The following is a 15,260-nucleotide window of genomic DNA, read 5'->3' on the forward strand; positions in this document are numbered from 1 at the left end:
AACAGATATATAAACAGCATGATCTTAGAATAAAACACACATAATTGAAAAATCTTATGTTTTCTAGATAATACTGTTAACTGTTCCAACATATACAAAGAAAAATCAAGGTAGTAACTATATGCATCATACAGAAACAGAATTTAAATTAAGTGACATTAAAATGCGTACAAACAAAAGCTTAACCAAGTGAATGAACTAGAAAGCTTTAGAAATCCTGTCTGTTGTCTGTGTATCAAGACTTCTGTAACTTATGTTGAGAACATCAGTGGACTGGAAATTCCACAGTGCTCTTTTCTGTAAGGGAAAGCAGTGATGCACAAGTTCGCCACTTACAAGAAACATTCCGTACAGAATCCCAAACAAAATTACTGTTCTTTTATACCTTAGTTCCCTAAGCCCAAAGTACGCTACATCCCTATGAAGTCAGGAAGTTTTCTCAGAAAATCCAAAGGCAAATTTAAAACAGTGAAATATAACAAACTATAGAGAGAATAACTGTGTTGCAGCTTCAATTTTAGTATTGCATATAAGTCTTCAACCAATCAACGATCTTTTCAAAAACATGGAGCGTTAATTTGGTAGCAATGCTGTGACATGTAGTTCCTTGCTTCTTCAACCTTCAATGCTACCACAGTATTACCTTTACAGGCAGTTATTCACTTAATCTATTTGTGAAGTCTAGTTGCTGCAAGCTAATTTTAAAAACCAAGTTTTGTTTCCTAAGTGAAAATTGCAAGTCATCTCACGTTACAGTTTGTTCAGAATACTGTCATATGAAAAGAGAGGTGTTAGGTAATTCAGCTGCTGAAAGACTCTCCAGTGTAAAGCATGCACAGGCAGATGCTGCACAATAGCTTGAGCATGACTAAAAAGCATGTGGAGAACTGAGCATAGGCTGAACTGCATCTCTGAGCACTGACTGTAAAAGAAATAATTTTAACACCTTCTACCATTACAGCACATAGTTTCAGCTGGTACAAGTCCAGAAGCAATTCATCTGGCAAGTAGTTTAGCAGTGACCTATCAGAAGGAAAAAGACAAAGTTCACAAAGCAGGACAGGAGTTTGAGAGACTCTTCACTTACTTTTTAGCAGCAATGTTAAGAATGCAAGACTTCTGACCAAAACCTCCCAACTCCCCTGGCTGAGAATGAGATTTTAGGAGACTGCCTATTTCCAACCCTGCTCTAGGTATCTGCACCTCATCCAATTTGTAAAGCACAGATGTCCATCTGCAAGCCAGACACCAACTTTAGAAGATACTACACAAGGCACACGAGGAACAAATTGTGTAGCAGCTTTTGGGACTTATTTCAACTGAATCTTCCTTCTGCCTCCATAAAATGAGGAGCCCCACAAACTGAGAACTGGGCTGCAAAAGTCACAGGCACTTCAGAAGTGACTTATGTGAGGTCCAGGCCAGGCCAAGGTTAATTTTTGCAGTAGCTAGGACGGGCATAGCCAGAACCAGATGCTATTCTATACCACCTCATCATTGCCAGGGGAAGCACTCAGGGTAGCCTGAACAGATACAGTTCTGAATAGTGAGCAATCATGTGTGAATCTGCCTATTTTGTACACTTTATTGTTGACAGTGTAGCTGTTACTGTTTACTTTCTTATCCCATTTCTGTTTCCAGTCAATTGTTCTTGCCTCAACCTGTAATCTTTACTTTTTGTGCCCCTAATTCTCCTCTCCATCCCTACGCAGGGGAAGGGGAAAGGGAGACTGAGCAAGTAGTTGCTGTTTGGAAGGTTTTGGTGGGAACATTAAATAGGGGAATACCATTCCTATGCCAGGACAGCCTTATCTGGTAAAGCACAAGCCCCTCTTTCAGGCCAAACCCGTTCCAGGGCACCCAGCCCTTCACAAAGAAAAGAAAACTCTCCTTGGGGCTCCCCATTTGCTTCTCCAGATCCATTGTGTCACCGTGCTGGCCAGGAAAGATCTACGATACAGCATAATATCAGACATTATCAAATACAACTGCAATGAGAAGGTTTGGTTTTGACTCCAGAATCTTTATTTTAAGTAAGCGCTATGATACATCCCATCACCCTAACCCTACCAGTGCAGCAGCATTAGCATTCCTGATCGCTTTATATCAGCAAAATACTACTGCCTATATACCATTCCACCCTTTCCTCAAAGATCATGAAAGAAAAGCAGGAACCTTGCTATCAGGAATACACCCCAGATTTTATAGCAAAAAGAGGTTCATGATAGTCTACTGACAGGGGTGTTAGTAGTGCATTTTCACAGGGGGAAAAAAAAAAAAGCTACACAAAGGTATGTCTTGCAGAAGAGGGGTGCATCAATACTAAAAATAACCTTAGGACTTAGTTTTAGTGGTCGATAAGTGCTCTCCGTTAAATTGTAGAATTAAAATTACCCATCAATATATGCATGCAATGCATGTATTTAGCTGAGTTAAACAGTTTCATAAGAAACATGCTTTATCTCTTTATGACAGTTCTTTTATTCTTCCTCATTCCTTCACCTTCTCCACCCCCACAACAGTCTATCCACACATACTCACAAGAATAGACACATTCATTTGAAAAACATTTCAGAGCAACTAAGAACAATTTTTTGGGTTTTTTACATACTTTAAAAGCTACAGAAAAACATGACATCACAGCTTAATTTTTTAAAGGGTTCTGTCTCATTCAGAAGATACATCCAATACATTAAATGCTCTATTGTCACATATAAACGCTGTGGTACAGACAAAATATACGCAACTCAAAATCTCAAGAGAATTTACTATCCTGTATGTCTTGCTCTGCATTGTAATTAAAAAAAAAGTCAAATCCCAAAAGCATAATAGTGTCAAAGAAGAAAAGGATTATCATTGTCTTACATTAAGAGATGTATTAATTTAGACTGAATTCATGTTAGATCAAAAAGCTTTTAAAATAAGAAGTTCCCATTTCATGAAAGCATCTAAAGGTCAGAATATTAATTACTCCAAGAAACAGAAAGCAAATAAAACTCAAATTATGCAGGTTCTGGAAGGACTCTATTTGAGTTCAGATTTCCAGGATAATTTGTATTTTTAAGTAATCTGCCATTATTTCAAAGCTAAAAGAAGAAAGTTTCTAAGGAATTTATACTGTTACAACTGGAGTAGCAGAAAACAGTTTAAGATTAAAAATAACAGCACATACATTCATTTTCTTTTTCTGTTTCTTTTGTTTGCATTCTCATTAAATCATACAATGTCTGCTTCAGGCCCCTTTTAAGAGCATTCTTATATATACCACATATCTAGTATTTCTAGAAGTGAGTGGTGCTTTTATAATCAGTCATCAATTCAGAGTCCTGGCTTAGAGCACAGACTTAAAGATTTGAGACAGGCAAATATTTCTGGAGCCTAACTACAAAGTGTTCAAAATTTATTTCTATAGTAATCTCAAGTCTGTGAACTTGGGAACTTGATTCAGTGTACTGTCCTTACTCAGAAGTCACCTGAATGGCAGACACGGCTGTGTCAATACACGGAAATTGGTCATTGAATGCACGTGGATTCGGGACACAGTGGACTGGATGAACCATTGCCAAAGGATATCAATACAGCCTAACAACCCTCGGACACAACAGGTCCTGCTTGTAAAAGCTGTCGTAAGCACACGAAAGCAGGGTTGCAACCTTCATCACACTGGATGAAAAAAAACCAACCAAACAAACAAATATAATCCAAGTGAAGGGCCACTTTTCAAACAATGTGACATTTGAGGGGTGGGGCTTAATTGCACAAAACAAAAAGATCATACACCTATCTTTTAACATCAATAGACGTATTTAAGGAACTTAAAGGGTAAGAGTAGCATCACTTGGTTCCTGTTTCATCACTCAGTTAATTTTCTGTTCTCACTTTTGCCAGTTCCTCTATTTACTGTACAAGCAGGACCTTCATTCCAGGTGTTCCTTCTTCCCTGGACATCAAATGTATCCACATCCTACTCCACCTACCGAATTTATAGAGGACTTTTATTCCACCACACCAAGAAGCAGCTGTAAATGGTTAAAGGCAGTCCTTGGCACCGTTCCACAGGATTGGAGTGGCTTTGGGAGCACAGACAAACTAGCATTCACTTATTTACCAAAACAGGACAAAACCTCTGGGCCACTTTTGAATACCACTAAAATAAGAATGAACCAAAGATTTCTATTACTTCCTTAAGGAATGAATGAATGAATGTGTGCATCATGAATGCAAGGGAACAGAACAGTTTAGAGATCTCCTCTGATTATGTCGTTTCGGGTGGAAAATCATAATCATTTTTCCCTGTGCAGCTACAGTTTGCCAGTAACAGTCTGGGAGAAAAAAATCACTGCACAAATAACCATTCCATTCCCTGGTAACCAATGCAAATGCATATGCTTCAGATATTCTTAAATTTTAGCCTAAGAACAAAAAAAAATTATATTGAAAATGCATATACCAAACTAGAGTAAGGCAGCAGAAGAATTAAAAGTAGCTGAGACTGCAAATTTACTCGGCCAATCCCCAGCATGATGCAGAAGTGCTGGAAGAGTAGTTCTGCTATATTTGTACACATAACTGAAAATTCAACAAAACTTCAACCAATTCCAGCTGAGACAACAGAATCCTGTTACTTCAAGTTGTATCATTACAGACTAAGCAAAACAGATGTTTCCTTTGTTGTGTTTCACTGAGTAACAGAACAAATTTGATTGTCTGAAGTGTCTTATCACAACACAGCTCTCGTGAAAATACCTCTCATTTACAGTACTGACTCATAATGCTGCTGAGAAAACAGGGAAGGGGAGGTAAAGAAACTCAAAATTTTTTCCTCAGCTTGACAATTAAATAGAAATCACATTCTCTTAAGGCAGGCAGAAATTCGTAAATATTATACCAGCACTCACAAAGCTACAGATGCGTGCATAAGCAGATGTACAGAGTTACTGTCAAAAGCCTCTCACCTGCTCCTCTGGCTGCAGCACTGGGAATTCAGTTCAAAGAGGGGGAAAAATGCAGGAGCCTATTAGTCTTTCCACACCTGACATACGGAGTCGATATAATTAGGAACACAAGAGATGTAGGCAGGAAGACTGCAGCTTATTGAGCCTAAAAGCTGGAACTGAGTAAAAACAGTAGCACGTCTGCAGCATGCGACATGAAACAGGCAGGTATTTTGGTACAGCCTAAAGGAAGTCAATAAGAAATACATCCTTTTAAATGACTATATAGTAACTGGTTTAACCAGATGTGCTATTAGCCACAATACAGGAGTATTATCCTATTAATAGGATAACACTCAGCATTTCACTGCAAATCGAGTCTAAATTGACTGTAAGGAACATAAAATTGTTGCTTTAGCACAAAGTACCAAGAGCGAAGGAACTCCCCAATACTGCTGCTTTCCCCCACTTTAACCACACTTTTCTCCCCTTCATCAGTTTAACACCAAATACAGGATGCTGCTGTCTACTTACTTCACATCTGGAAGAAACAATTTCCTTCAGCCAGCAAATACTGCAAAGGAACATTTACTGGGGGGGAAATTCATTTTTATACCCAAAGATCCTTTAGTCTACTTCCTCAGATAGAGATGTGACTGCAGCATACCTGATGTGTTTTACACAATACACTCAAAATATTCATAGTATCCTAACTGACAGAGAAGGTGGCTGGTGTTAAAAACCTGTCAAATGAAATTTTAAAAAAATTACTAGGTCAACTTAATGCTTATACACATATTCCAGTCATCTCCTTTAACACAGCAAATAGCATTAAAGGATTGAAAAGAATTAAAAATAGAAAATAACCGCTTTTACTTATGAGAACGGGATTCAACTGCTTGAAAACAAATCACAATGACATAGTACAGCATTGTCCATTAACCAGATACTCGTGGAGACCTTACATTATCCAGCACTAGCTCCTGTACAATACTCAGACTACTAGACAGCTTAATTGTTAAGTATTAGGTATAATTGCCTACCACACATCTAGTGTAAAGGGATTTTTTTCTCTCTTCCTAACAAAAAAAAAAAAAAAAAAAAAAAAAAAAAACACTGCAATAAAATGTAGCAAAAGTAGTGAATCATGGTGTTTAGTATTAGCAAAATATTAAAGTTGTTCGTCAGGTTGAAATTAATGCCTTGCTGAAGCATAAATATTTATCCAGAGCAAACAGCAGGAAACCTTAGGAGACAAAGTGGCTTTAAGCACCAAAGTGTGTTAATTAGTACCCAGCGCAGCTTCAGAGCATGCTATGCTATTTTTAAATAAAGGTTAGCTTCCAAGTAGAGGAAAGTAACAAAATGTAAGAGGTAAGACAGCCTAAGAAAGCTGTCCTTAATAGCTATCAAAAGTGCCCCAAATACACCTTTTTTTTTGTCACAAGTTTAGAATGAGAGCTCTTGTGCCAATCAGGATGGAATACAGATACTTAGCAACTTGTGCATCAGCAATAAGCATATTTTATGAGCATTAGTTTTACCTAAATTTCTTTGCTATGCTTCAGTTGTGACATAGCATTTCATGTCATCAGAGGTTAGAGACGGAAAAACAAAAACATACATCTGTTTTGAAGAGATAACCCATTTCCAAGCCTTCATGTCAACAATCAGATGATTCTTCAGCACTGCTGGTCATTTATAAATTAAGAAATGTTTCATGCACACCCTGACTTTCCATGGCATTCTCCATATACAAGAGTCATGATAACTAAGTATCTGTCCAAATTCCATGTCCTTTATTGATTCCAGTTCTAATAAATAATGCTACTAATAACAACTGTTTATTGAACCCATCTGTTTTACACCTGCACACAATTCAGAAGTTACACTGAAGCCTTATAAACAGAGCCCTTAATTCATCACACAATCACCTACACCAACATCCTCCCCTTTCTGGCACTACAAGACAAAAGAAGGTCACATTCAGACAATTTCAGGACTCACTTGGCTTTAAGTTATACTGCTTTCATTCACTGTCTTTCCAGTTGTTAGCAAAGCATGTAAGTTCATGTGGGGATGTGACTAAAGAAATTTCCATAAATAACAGTTGCCCTCACAGACTCAGCCAAGATGCTATTTTTATTCTGCTCCTCTTGAACATGCTCCTGATTAGGGCAAAGGCTTCAAACCAGTTTCACCATAAGTACAAGAAAATATTTCATATCCAGCACTAATTTAGAAATGGTATAAACTTAAAACTATTACAGTTGTCAGATCTTTCAGATGTTGGTTTCGGTGTTTGGGGAATTTTTTTGTACCTAATCCAAGAGTATTTGAGTTTTCATGCTAGCAAAGTTCCAACACTAATTCTGATAGTAATCTGATTTAATTACAGAAAGAACAAACGCAGAAGCATTTAATGTGTCAGCCTCGTGCAAAACTTTTTAAATTTTAAATGTTTTCAAATAACGTTATATAATTCAAGTGTAGTTGTTTATAGAGAAAATCTCAAGTTCATTCAGCAGTACTTCATCTAAAAAGTGCATGCACACACTTAAACATTACAGAATAGAGGAAGGAGTCTGGCCATCACAGGAATAAAGATTTTAATGGCATGCAGAGCTTAAGCAACAGCTTTAAACACAGCCTAGCAGCAATATGCAGTTGCTACACATTAAAACATTTTCATACTTTAGTACTGCTTGTCTTCAACAGCACTGACACAGATCTCTGTCCTTATCCTGACACCTTGTTGCTGCCTTCCAAGATTATCTTCAGAAGCACTTCAAATAAACGAATCCAATTTAAGTTTCTAAATAACTGATATTAATTTAAAAAATGCTTCAATTCCAACACATTCTCCACTTCCAAATGTGCATTTCATACATCACCATTTCAATTCTAGCAACTGAGGACAGCAAATGCCAAAAGGACAATTTTTCCTGAAACAGAAAGAAACCACAGATTTAAAGAAAAGATCTCATGCCTAAAATTCTAATTTAAGTGGTCTTTTAAATATATATACTTGCATAATTAAACAGAACAGCATTAACAAAACAAAAGCTGTAATTCTCCTAAGGAGGGCAACTACAAGATTCCAGTAAATCAACAAACTCTTTCAAGTACATCTCACCAAGTACAAACCGAAACACTGAAAGACACTGCATATAAACTTCAGGTTTTAAGCATGCTGTATTTCCATAATCCCATGGAAGTATCAGAGATTAGACAAAGTCACTCCAGTCAAACTATTTAACCTCAGAAGATAATTTCAGATCAGCAGTCTTCAGTTTTTCGGAAGTGTACGAGATTTGGACTCTAGTTCTCTTCAAGGAAAAAAGAGTATGCAGGCAGGGAAGGTCACACTGTCGGGGTTCTCATTTCCTATACACCAAGATCAGATCTCCTGCTTGAATTTCATGCACCTTGCTCTTGGAAGACTGACTGCTTGGTAACACTGGATGTAACAGACGCAAGTACAGCAATTCACAGGTGTAACTTCCACTTCTGCTAACAAAACTACCCACACAGTCCTATGGGAGACCTGAGGATATGCTTTGTACCCAGTCTTCCATTCGTGAGAGAGGAAGCGTGCCAGGTTATGCAGAGAGCGCATTTGTCAAAGGGAAGGGCTGGGAATGAAACCTGACCTGGCAATTCACCTAACGGATTTAAATCTAAGCTCCTCCATGGAGGCTTTGTATGTTTGCTGAGTGCACAGGTGATCTTTGTCAAAAGCCCAAGAGCTACTACATTTTAACATTCTCATCAACATAAACATATATGCCTCATAAAAGTTTCATCTGAAAGCCTCAAATACTCCACAAGCTCTTAGTCCAAAGGGAAGCCTGGGAACTGTAACTTTTCTCTAAGAAATAATTTTACAAACTATGCATTCTCCATACAACCTGAAAAAACAGTATCACATCAGACCATTTATTTTCTGATTAAAACAACCAGACATTAGCCAACATTTCAAAACTAGCAATTTAAACCTCCAGAATGAACAAGGTGATTTTTACATTGCATGCACTGAAGTCTGTGACAGGTTAAGACAGCCTATTATGTATCTTAAGGTAGGCCTTAAAGAAAATCAGTTTCCTGACAGGAACATGGGGAAGGTTCAAGATGTTGGGGTTTTAGAGGAATGTGTACTATGAACGAGACTTTGACTCAGTGACTCACTGTTAGATTTGACCCAGTCACATGCATCAGCAAATGGGCTTGTCTCCCATTTTAGAGCAGCCCCACTGTGCTAAGTAAAACACAGATGACACACAACACTTGTAGTGCCCAGCCCTACAATATCTCATACACATGCTTGTGATACAAGTCCTCACAAAATTAGAATCCAAGTGACTCAACTACCCAGCTATGCTTGGAAACATGTCTCCCATGGACTCTCTCAAGTGAAAGCAAACCCGCCCATTCAGGAGACTACAGCAGAATTTCAACATGATTCTGCCCCTAACAGCCTTTTGCCTTGGAAGAAGCTTTCTGATTAAATTTAACATGTCCCTTTAAAACAGCTCACCACTGCAAGGAAATTAATTGCTACAGTTAACAAACCATTCCAAGTAGTACTGAACTTCCTCAAAACTATCATCCCTCTGATGAAAGGCCTATTAGAAGTCCCGTGCCTCACAAAGAGATTATCACAGCAGAGAAGCAGACAGGTTTTGTATTTCAAAATTAGTGGTTTTGTGGGTTTTTTTCGTACTCTGGAGGAAAAAATATATCTGAAAACACTGCCAGAAGGATCTAAAATTTCAACTTCAAAGTATATTACTTTTACCAAAACTATTTCACCGATGAAACTACAATAGATTGCAAATTCATTTGACTGCATTATATAACACTACTTACTTTTTGTAACATAGAAAAACTTGTCAAGAGAACAAAAGCAAGACACATTTGGGGGCTTGAAATTAAGGTCCCTTCTAACCCCGATCTTTCTATGACATTGTGGAAAGCACAAACTTTTGAAAAACCACGATAGCTTGTAAGTCTGTTATTGGAGGGGAAAACTGCAGAAAAGCCTTTCAGATGCCATGGAATGCAGTCATCAGTGTCACTCTACACTTCGCTCAGTAACACTTTTTGCCTCTTTTCAGCAAAATTTGCTCAGCTTGCCGTAAAAAAAAAAAAAAAAAAAAAAAATCTGAATTTGCAGCTAACGACCCTAACGCTAATCATGTAATAAAAAAATTTCATATTTTGCTCTTCTGCGGTCATCTCCTCACACACTGGCAGTGAAGTTAAAACCTCGGAAAGGTCAAAACTTCATCATCTTCAAGTACACAAATGTTCTCCCTGTGAACCTAAGGCTGGGGAGCTTTTTCGGCAGAAAGCTACAATTCAATCGGACAGGAAACAAATGTGATGGCTGTCGGGATTACATGGGACAAGACAAGTCCACGGGCATTGTCCGTGCCTTCACCGGTACCTTCGATACACAAAGCACACGGAAAGTCCCTTCACTTTAATGTGCGCCAAGTTAAACCACGAAGCCGGCGGCGGCACAAGCCCCGCGGCGCTGCCCGCTCCGAGCCGCCAACTCCGCGGCTCTAACTGTTGCTGCCACCTCCCGCATCCCCGCGGCGGGCACGGGCGCACAGCCACACCGCCCAACACGCCCACAGCACGGCTCGGGATGAAGGCGTTTTCATACACAGCACGCCGCCGAACTCTGCCCTAAACCGCCCCACGAAGGTTCGCAGCGGCGCCGGGAAGCCCGCTGCCAGGCACCGCGCTGCCCGCCCTGCTCCGGGGACACCGCGGGAGCAGCTCCTTTGTCTCCCCCGCAGCCCCGGCCGCCTTCTCCCGGCGGCATAACGCGCCGCTGCCCCGCCAGACACCCCGGCGATGCCGCCGGCTCGCCCGCTGTGCCCTGCCGCAGCCGGACCGGGCGCGGGCGGTGCGCGGCGAGAGGGCGTCCAGACGCGGCCGGGATGCCGGCGGGTCCCCGGGAGGACCCGTGGGAAGCGGGGGGAAGCTGCGGCCGGTGCCCGGAGCGCCGCCCGTAGCCCCGCGCCGGGAGGCAGGGAGCCGCCCTGCCCCTCCATCGCCCCCGGGCACCGGCCCTGCCCCCGGTAACTCCGCCGCCCCCTCCCGGCCTCCTTCCCCGCGCCCTTCACCCACCGCCGCCCCGGCCAGTCACGGCCGCTCCAGCCGCGCGCCGCCGGCTGCCCCAGGGTGGGGCGCGGGACCCGCAGCCTGGGGGGGGCGGGGGGGGGGGCTCGTCGGCCGCGAGTTGCCCGACGGCCGCGGCCGCCCCGTCGGGATGCGTCAGCCCCGCGCGGGAAAAAAAAAGTTATCCCCACAGGAGCGGCCGGGAATCGAACTCACCCTCCCGCCCGGCGGCTCCGCCGCGGCCGCGACTCAAACTCACCCTCCCGCCGGGAGCGGCAGCGACGGGCGGGCACCGCCCGGCCCCACCGCTGCCTGGCGGCGGCCGCAGCCAACCACAGCGCGCAGCGCGGTGACGCCAGCCAATAGCGCGGCAGAGGGGGCCGTGCGCGCGCCCCTCGCCCCGATGGGCGGGGCCGGCCCGCTCCGAGGCCGGGCGGGAGTGGTGGGCGCGCTCTGAGGGCGCCCCGGGGGCGGGCACGGAAGCCGGAGGAGTCGTCGGCCCCGCCGCGGCAGGGCCGGGAGCGAGGTGGTGGGGCAGAGGAGCGGAGTCCGGAACGCTGGGCGGAGTTGTGCCCCGCGGGGAGATGCGCCCTCCGGGGCAGCTCCCGCTCCCGAAACTGCCCTGCGAGCGCGGGTGGCAGCGGGGGCTCGGAACAGAACGGGCGGCAGCGCTTGGGGTGGGTTAGAGAGGGCAGCGCCAGAGCTGCTGTGTTCTACCGCTGTCCCAAGTCGCACACTCCCCCCGGCCTGTCACTTGGAAATAAAAGCAGAGCTGGAGGCAGGGGCAGGAGGAGCAGTCGGGTCTGGCAGTGACCCGTACGGCTGACAGCTCCGCAGGAGATGCTTTGGGGCACCCTGATGGGAATGACACGGAATTGAATGCCTCTTCATTTCCATCAGGCGTGTCTTGATCATTATTTAGATACTGGATTCTTACCAGCCTTCCCCAAGTGAAGCAATTGTAGGCAAATCTCATTCCACAGCACTCCAAGGCCTTTTCAAATTCAAGTACTGCTTTTTTATCCTATTCATTTTTTTACTGACGTCCTTGGACTGCTCTGAAGAACGATCCTGAAATAAAAACACGTGTCCCACAAATAGCTACTTTTTATTTTTACATTTTTTTGTTTCCACCAGAGTTTCTTTGTAAGCATGCTTTTAGGATGCAAGTTTTATTCCTCAGAAGCATGCACTTAAAGTAATCCTCTGGATTAATAAAGATTAAGTTAATCAGTAATCTAATTGCTGTGTGGTGAAATTAAGGTAAGGAGGCTGTAATTTGGTCTGTGTCAAGTATATAATGACAGAGCCTGAATTAACATCACCACTGTCACGAAGTGCTGTCCCATATGATTACTCATTTAAAAGCCATGGTCTTCTTTGCCTTGCACATGTTCATTTCCTCAATTACTCTGTACAGGTAGATAATGTGTTCACACTCAAGTTTATTGACTTATCTGAAGCGTGGAACCTGAGAAAATACCAGGTTCAATCTACTTCTTTCTTGTCCATCCTGCATACGGACGTCAGTATCATTCTGTCTGAGCCGTTTGTAGACTTGTGCTATTGTACCATTCATTTCCATAGGTATTGTTGACAATAGAATATGTGTTATTTTCAAGGACCTTTTATAATATAAACCATAATACATAAAAATTGCTTTTAGAATATAAATGTCTTACTAAGCCATTTGTCTTTAGAATACTCCCACTGTGTTATGGTCTAAATTCATTCTGTCATCAGTTTCTATGACACTGGATAAAATAGGTCTCTTCTCCTGAAAAGATAGATATTAATTCCAACAAAGGTTTATAAAAGCTTTAATATTTCACTAAGATGAAGAGAGATGGTTAAATGCCATAATCTTAGGAAAACCAAGTGGAACTTTTAAAAGGAGACATTAAACTTTTACCTTTGAAAAAATACACATCTGTATCACAGTCAGAATACTTAACAGTTTGGGGACTTTGGTTTTTTAAAGCCCTTTAGATGACTGACTTTCTCTGCACTCCCATCACTATTTCTGCCAACAGCATTGCAGGCGTGCACAGTTTCCATCACAACATGTTTCCCACCTGCTGCCTGTACCTATTCCTGAGACCCTCCTGGCTTTTGTTACACAACAGCTACAAAAAAGGCCAAGCCAATTCAGTCTGAAGAGAACCAAGTAGAAAAACCCAAGTATTTTTAAATAAAATTCTGTCCCCTGATCTGGTTTACTGCTCAGTTCTGCAGTTCTGAGAGGGCCAAAGGACAAGCAATGGAAGCAAACATACAGCAGTGCAGGAGGAGTTTATCAGGCTGCATGCTCAGACCTGGTGTCAGGAGGGAGACTGGCTGCTGATGTGGCTTGTGACATACTAAGTGACCCTGATAATTGCAAACAGAGGTACTGAGATCATGCTATCATTAGTTATTAATTTTACTGATAAAGGAAAGTTAAACTGCAGTAAAGTTATTCTCATGCAGTAGATAACTGTCCCCTCAGTGTCAGGTCACATTAGCAAAAGAAAATAGTTCATCTTATATTACTTCCACAGATTTTATTTTTTTACCTCCTAAATTATTTTGGTGCTTCAAGCATTAATAGCACTTTAGCCTTAAATAGTCTAGATGTGCAAAAAAGTATGCAATACATTTTTGTTTTTAATGTGTTTAGATTTTTGTGCAGACATATACACATCAATCTGTTTAGGACAGAGGTTTTTTTGCCATTAGCAGTCCACTTCAAACTGCCCTCTCTGAGGAGTACCACAAAGAATCAGAACTTTTGTTCTGTTTCCACAGCAGTCAGGAGACTGCTCAGTGCTGTTTCACAAACAGTATTTCCAGGAAGAAGATCTCTTCAGATTTCATAAAGCATTCTCATTTCTCAGAAATATAATTTGGAACCTAGAGATTCTGCCTGCTTCATAATTTTCAGTCTCTGCCTATTCATTACAAGTTCTTATATTTAGATATATAATGGAGTTGTAAGCTTCTTTAAAATTAGAAATCCTTGATAAATAAATACTTAACAACCTTAATCTCTGTCATATGACCATGTTCTTAAAGCTCAATCCAACACAGAGACCATTTTTAAAAGATAATGCATCTGGACCATGACCAAAAAACAGCAGTTATTTCCAGTCATCTGATCTCAGACCAAATCTGTAGCCTATGAGACACCAAGAAGGGCACGTTTAGGGAGAGAGACAGAATTCCAGAAGTGGCATTTTCTTGGTCCTCTGTCCCAGTGTCAGGCTGGCTGTGACCACAGTAGCAGCACGTCCTGCTCCACGGATGGGAGCACCACTGTGGAGCAACCCTTCTGTTTTGATTAGCATGGAGTAACACTGGCTGCAGAATTAAGAGCAGTCAGTACTCTTGATTAGAAATTCAGCTAAGATTTTAAAAGATGCCCACAACTCACACTGCACTCCTGGAGAGCCTTTGATTAACTCCTCTAATTGGCTCTACAAGGAAGCATCGAGTTGTTCTTCAAATCAGCAGAGGTCCAAGAGCTTTGTATCAAATGCCAAAAGCTCTGGAGGCTCCTGATCTGGTATTCTTCATGAAAACAGATTCAGTAACCAAGGCAAGAAAAAGACAGGGAAAAAAAAGTAAGAAAATCATGCTGACCAAGGAAGAATAAAACAGATACTCCAAAATTTCCTTTCTAATAGAAATAAGATGACAGCACTTTCTGTTAAAAATAAAACAGAAATTCTGCAATTTTTTATCTCAGGACCTCTGAAACAACTGACTATGATATTTTGACAGTGTCAGATGTTCAGTTTTGACTTATGATTTTCTTCCTTATATTCTTGTTTCAAACATAAATAAAATATTTCCATAGTTTTCTCTTGAAAACATAAGAGAAATCAATGTCTTCCTACAAAATGTTACATTTTATCAAATCCATATTTTGACAGAAAATTGCTCCTGCAGAAAGCTCTTTACCAGATCTTTCCAGAAAGTGAAAAATCACTAGCTAACATCTGTTTGACTCTGAAACACTGAATATCTCACAGTCTCAAATTTCTCATGCTATCACATTTTAAAGGAAACTGTTCAAGAAGGAAGGATTCTATAAGCATTTTCTTGGTCAGTTTTTTTAATAAAGTCCTTTTGCTAGAACTTAAAATTAAAAATCATACATCGGCATAGAACTATAAAGAAGTATCCTTTAGTTAAAAATTGTGGTAAGCT

General features: G+C 41.4%; 1 protein-coding gene across 1 annotated transcript in view; it reads right to left on the bottom strand.

Annotated features, from left to right (window-relative positions):
• HYCC1 (hyccin PI4KA lipid kinase complex subunit 1) overlaps positions 1-11,324 on the bottom strand; it is a 42,925-nt gene extending 31,601 nt beyond the window's left edge. The window contains exon 1 of the mRNA XM_062508286.1: positions 11,286-11,324. The gene's annotated coding sequence lies outside the window, so the exon portion shown is untranslated. The remainder of the gene's footprint in view (positions 1-11,285) is intronic.
• Positions 11,325-15,260: the final 3,936 nt, after the last annotated feature.

This window comes from Cinclus cinclus, chromosome 1 (genome assembly GCF_963662255.1).
Source record: "Cinclus cinclus chromosome 1, bCinCin1.1, whole genome shotgun sequence".
NCBI classification, from domain to species: domain Eukaryota; kingdom Metazoa; phylum Chordata; class Aves; order Passeriformes; family Cinclidae; genus Cinclus; species Cinclus cinclus.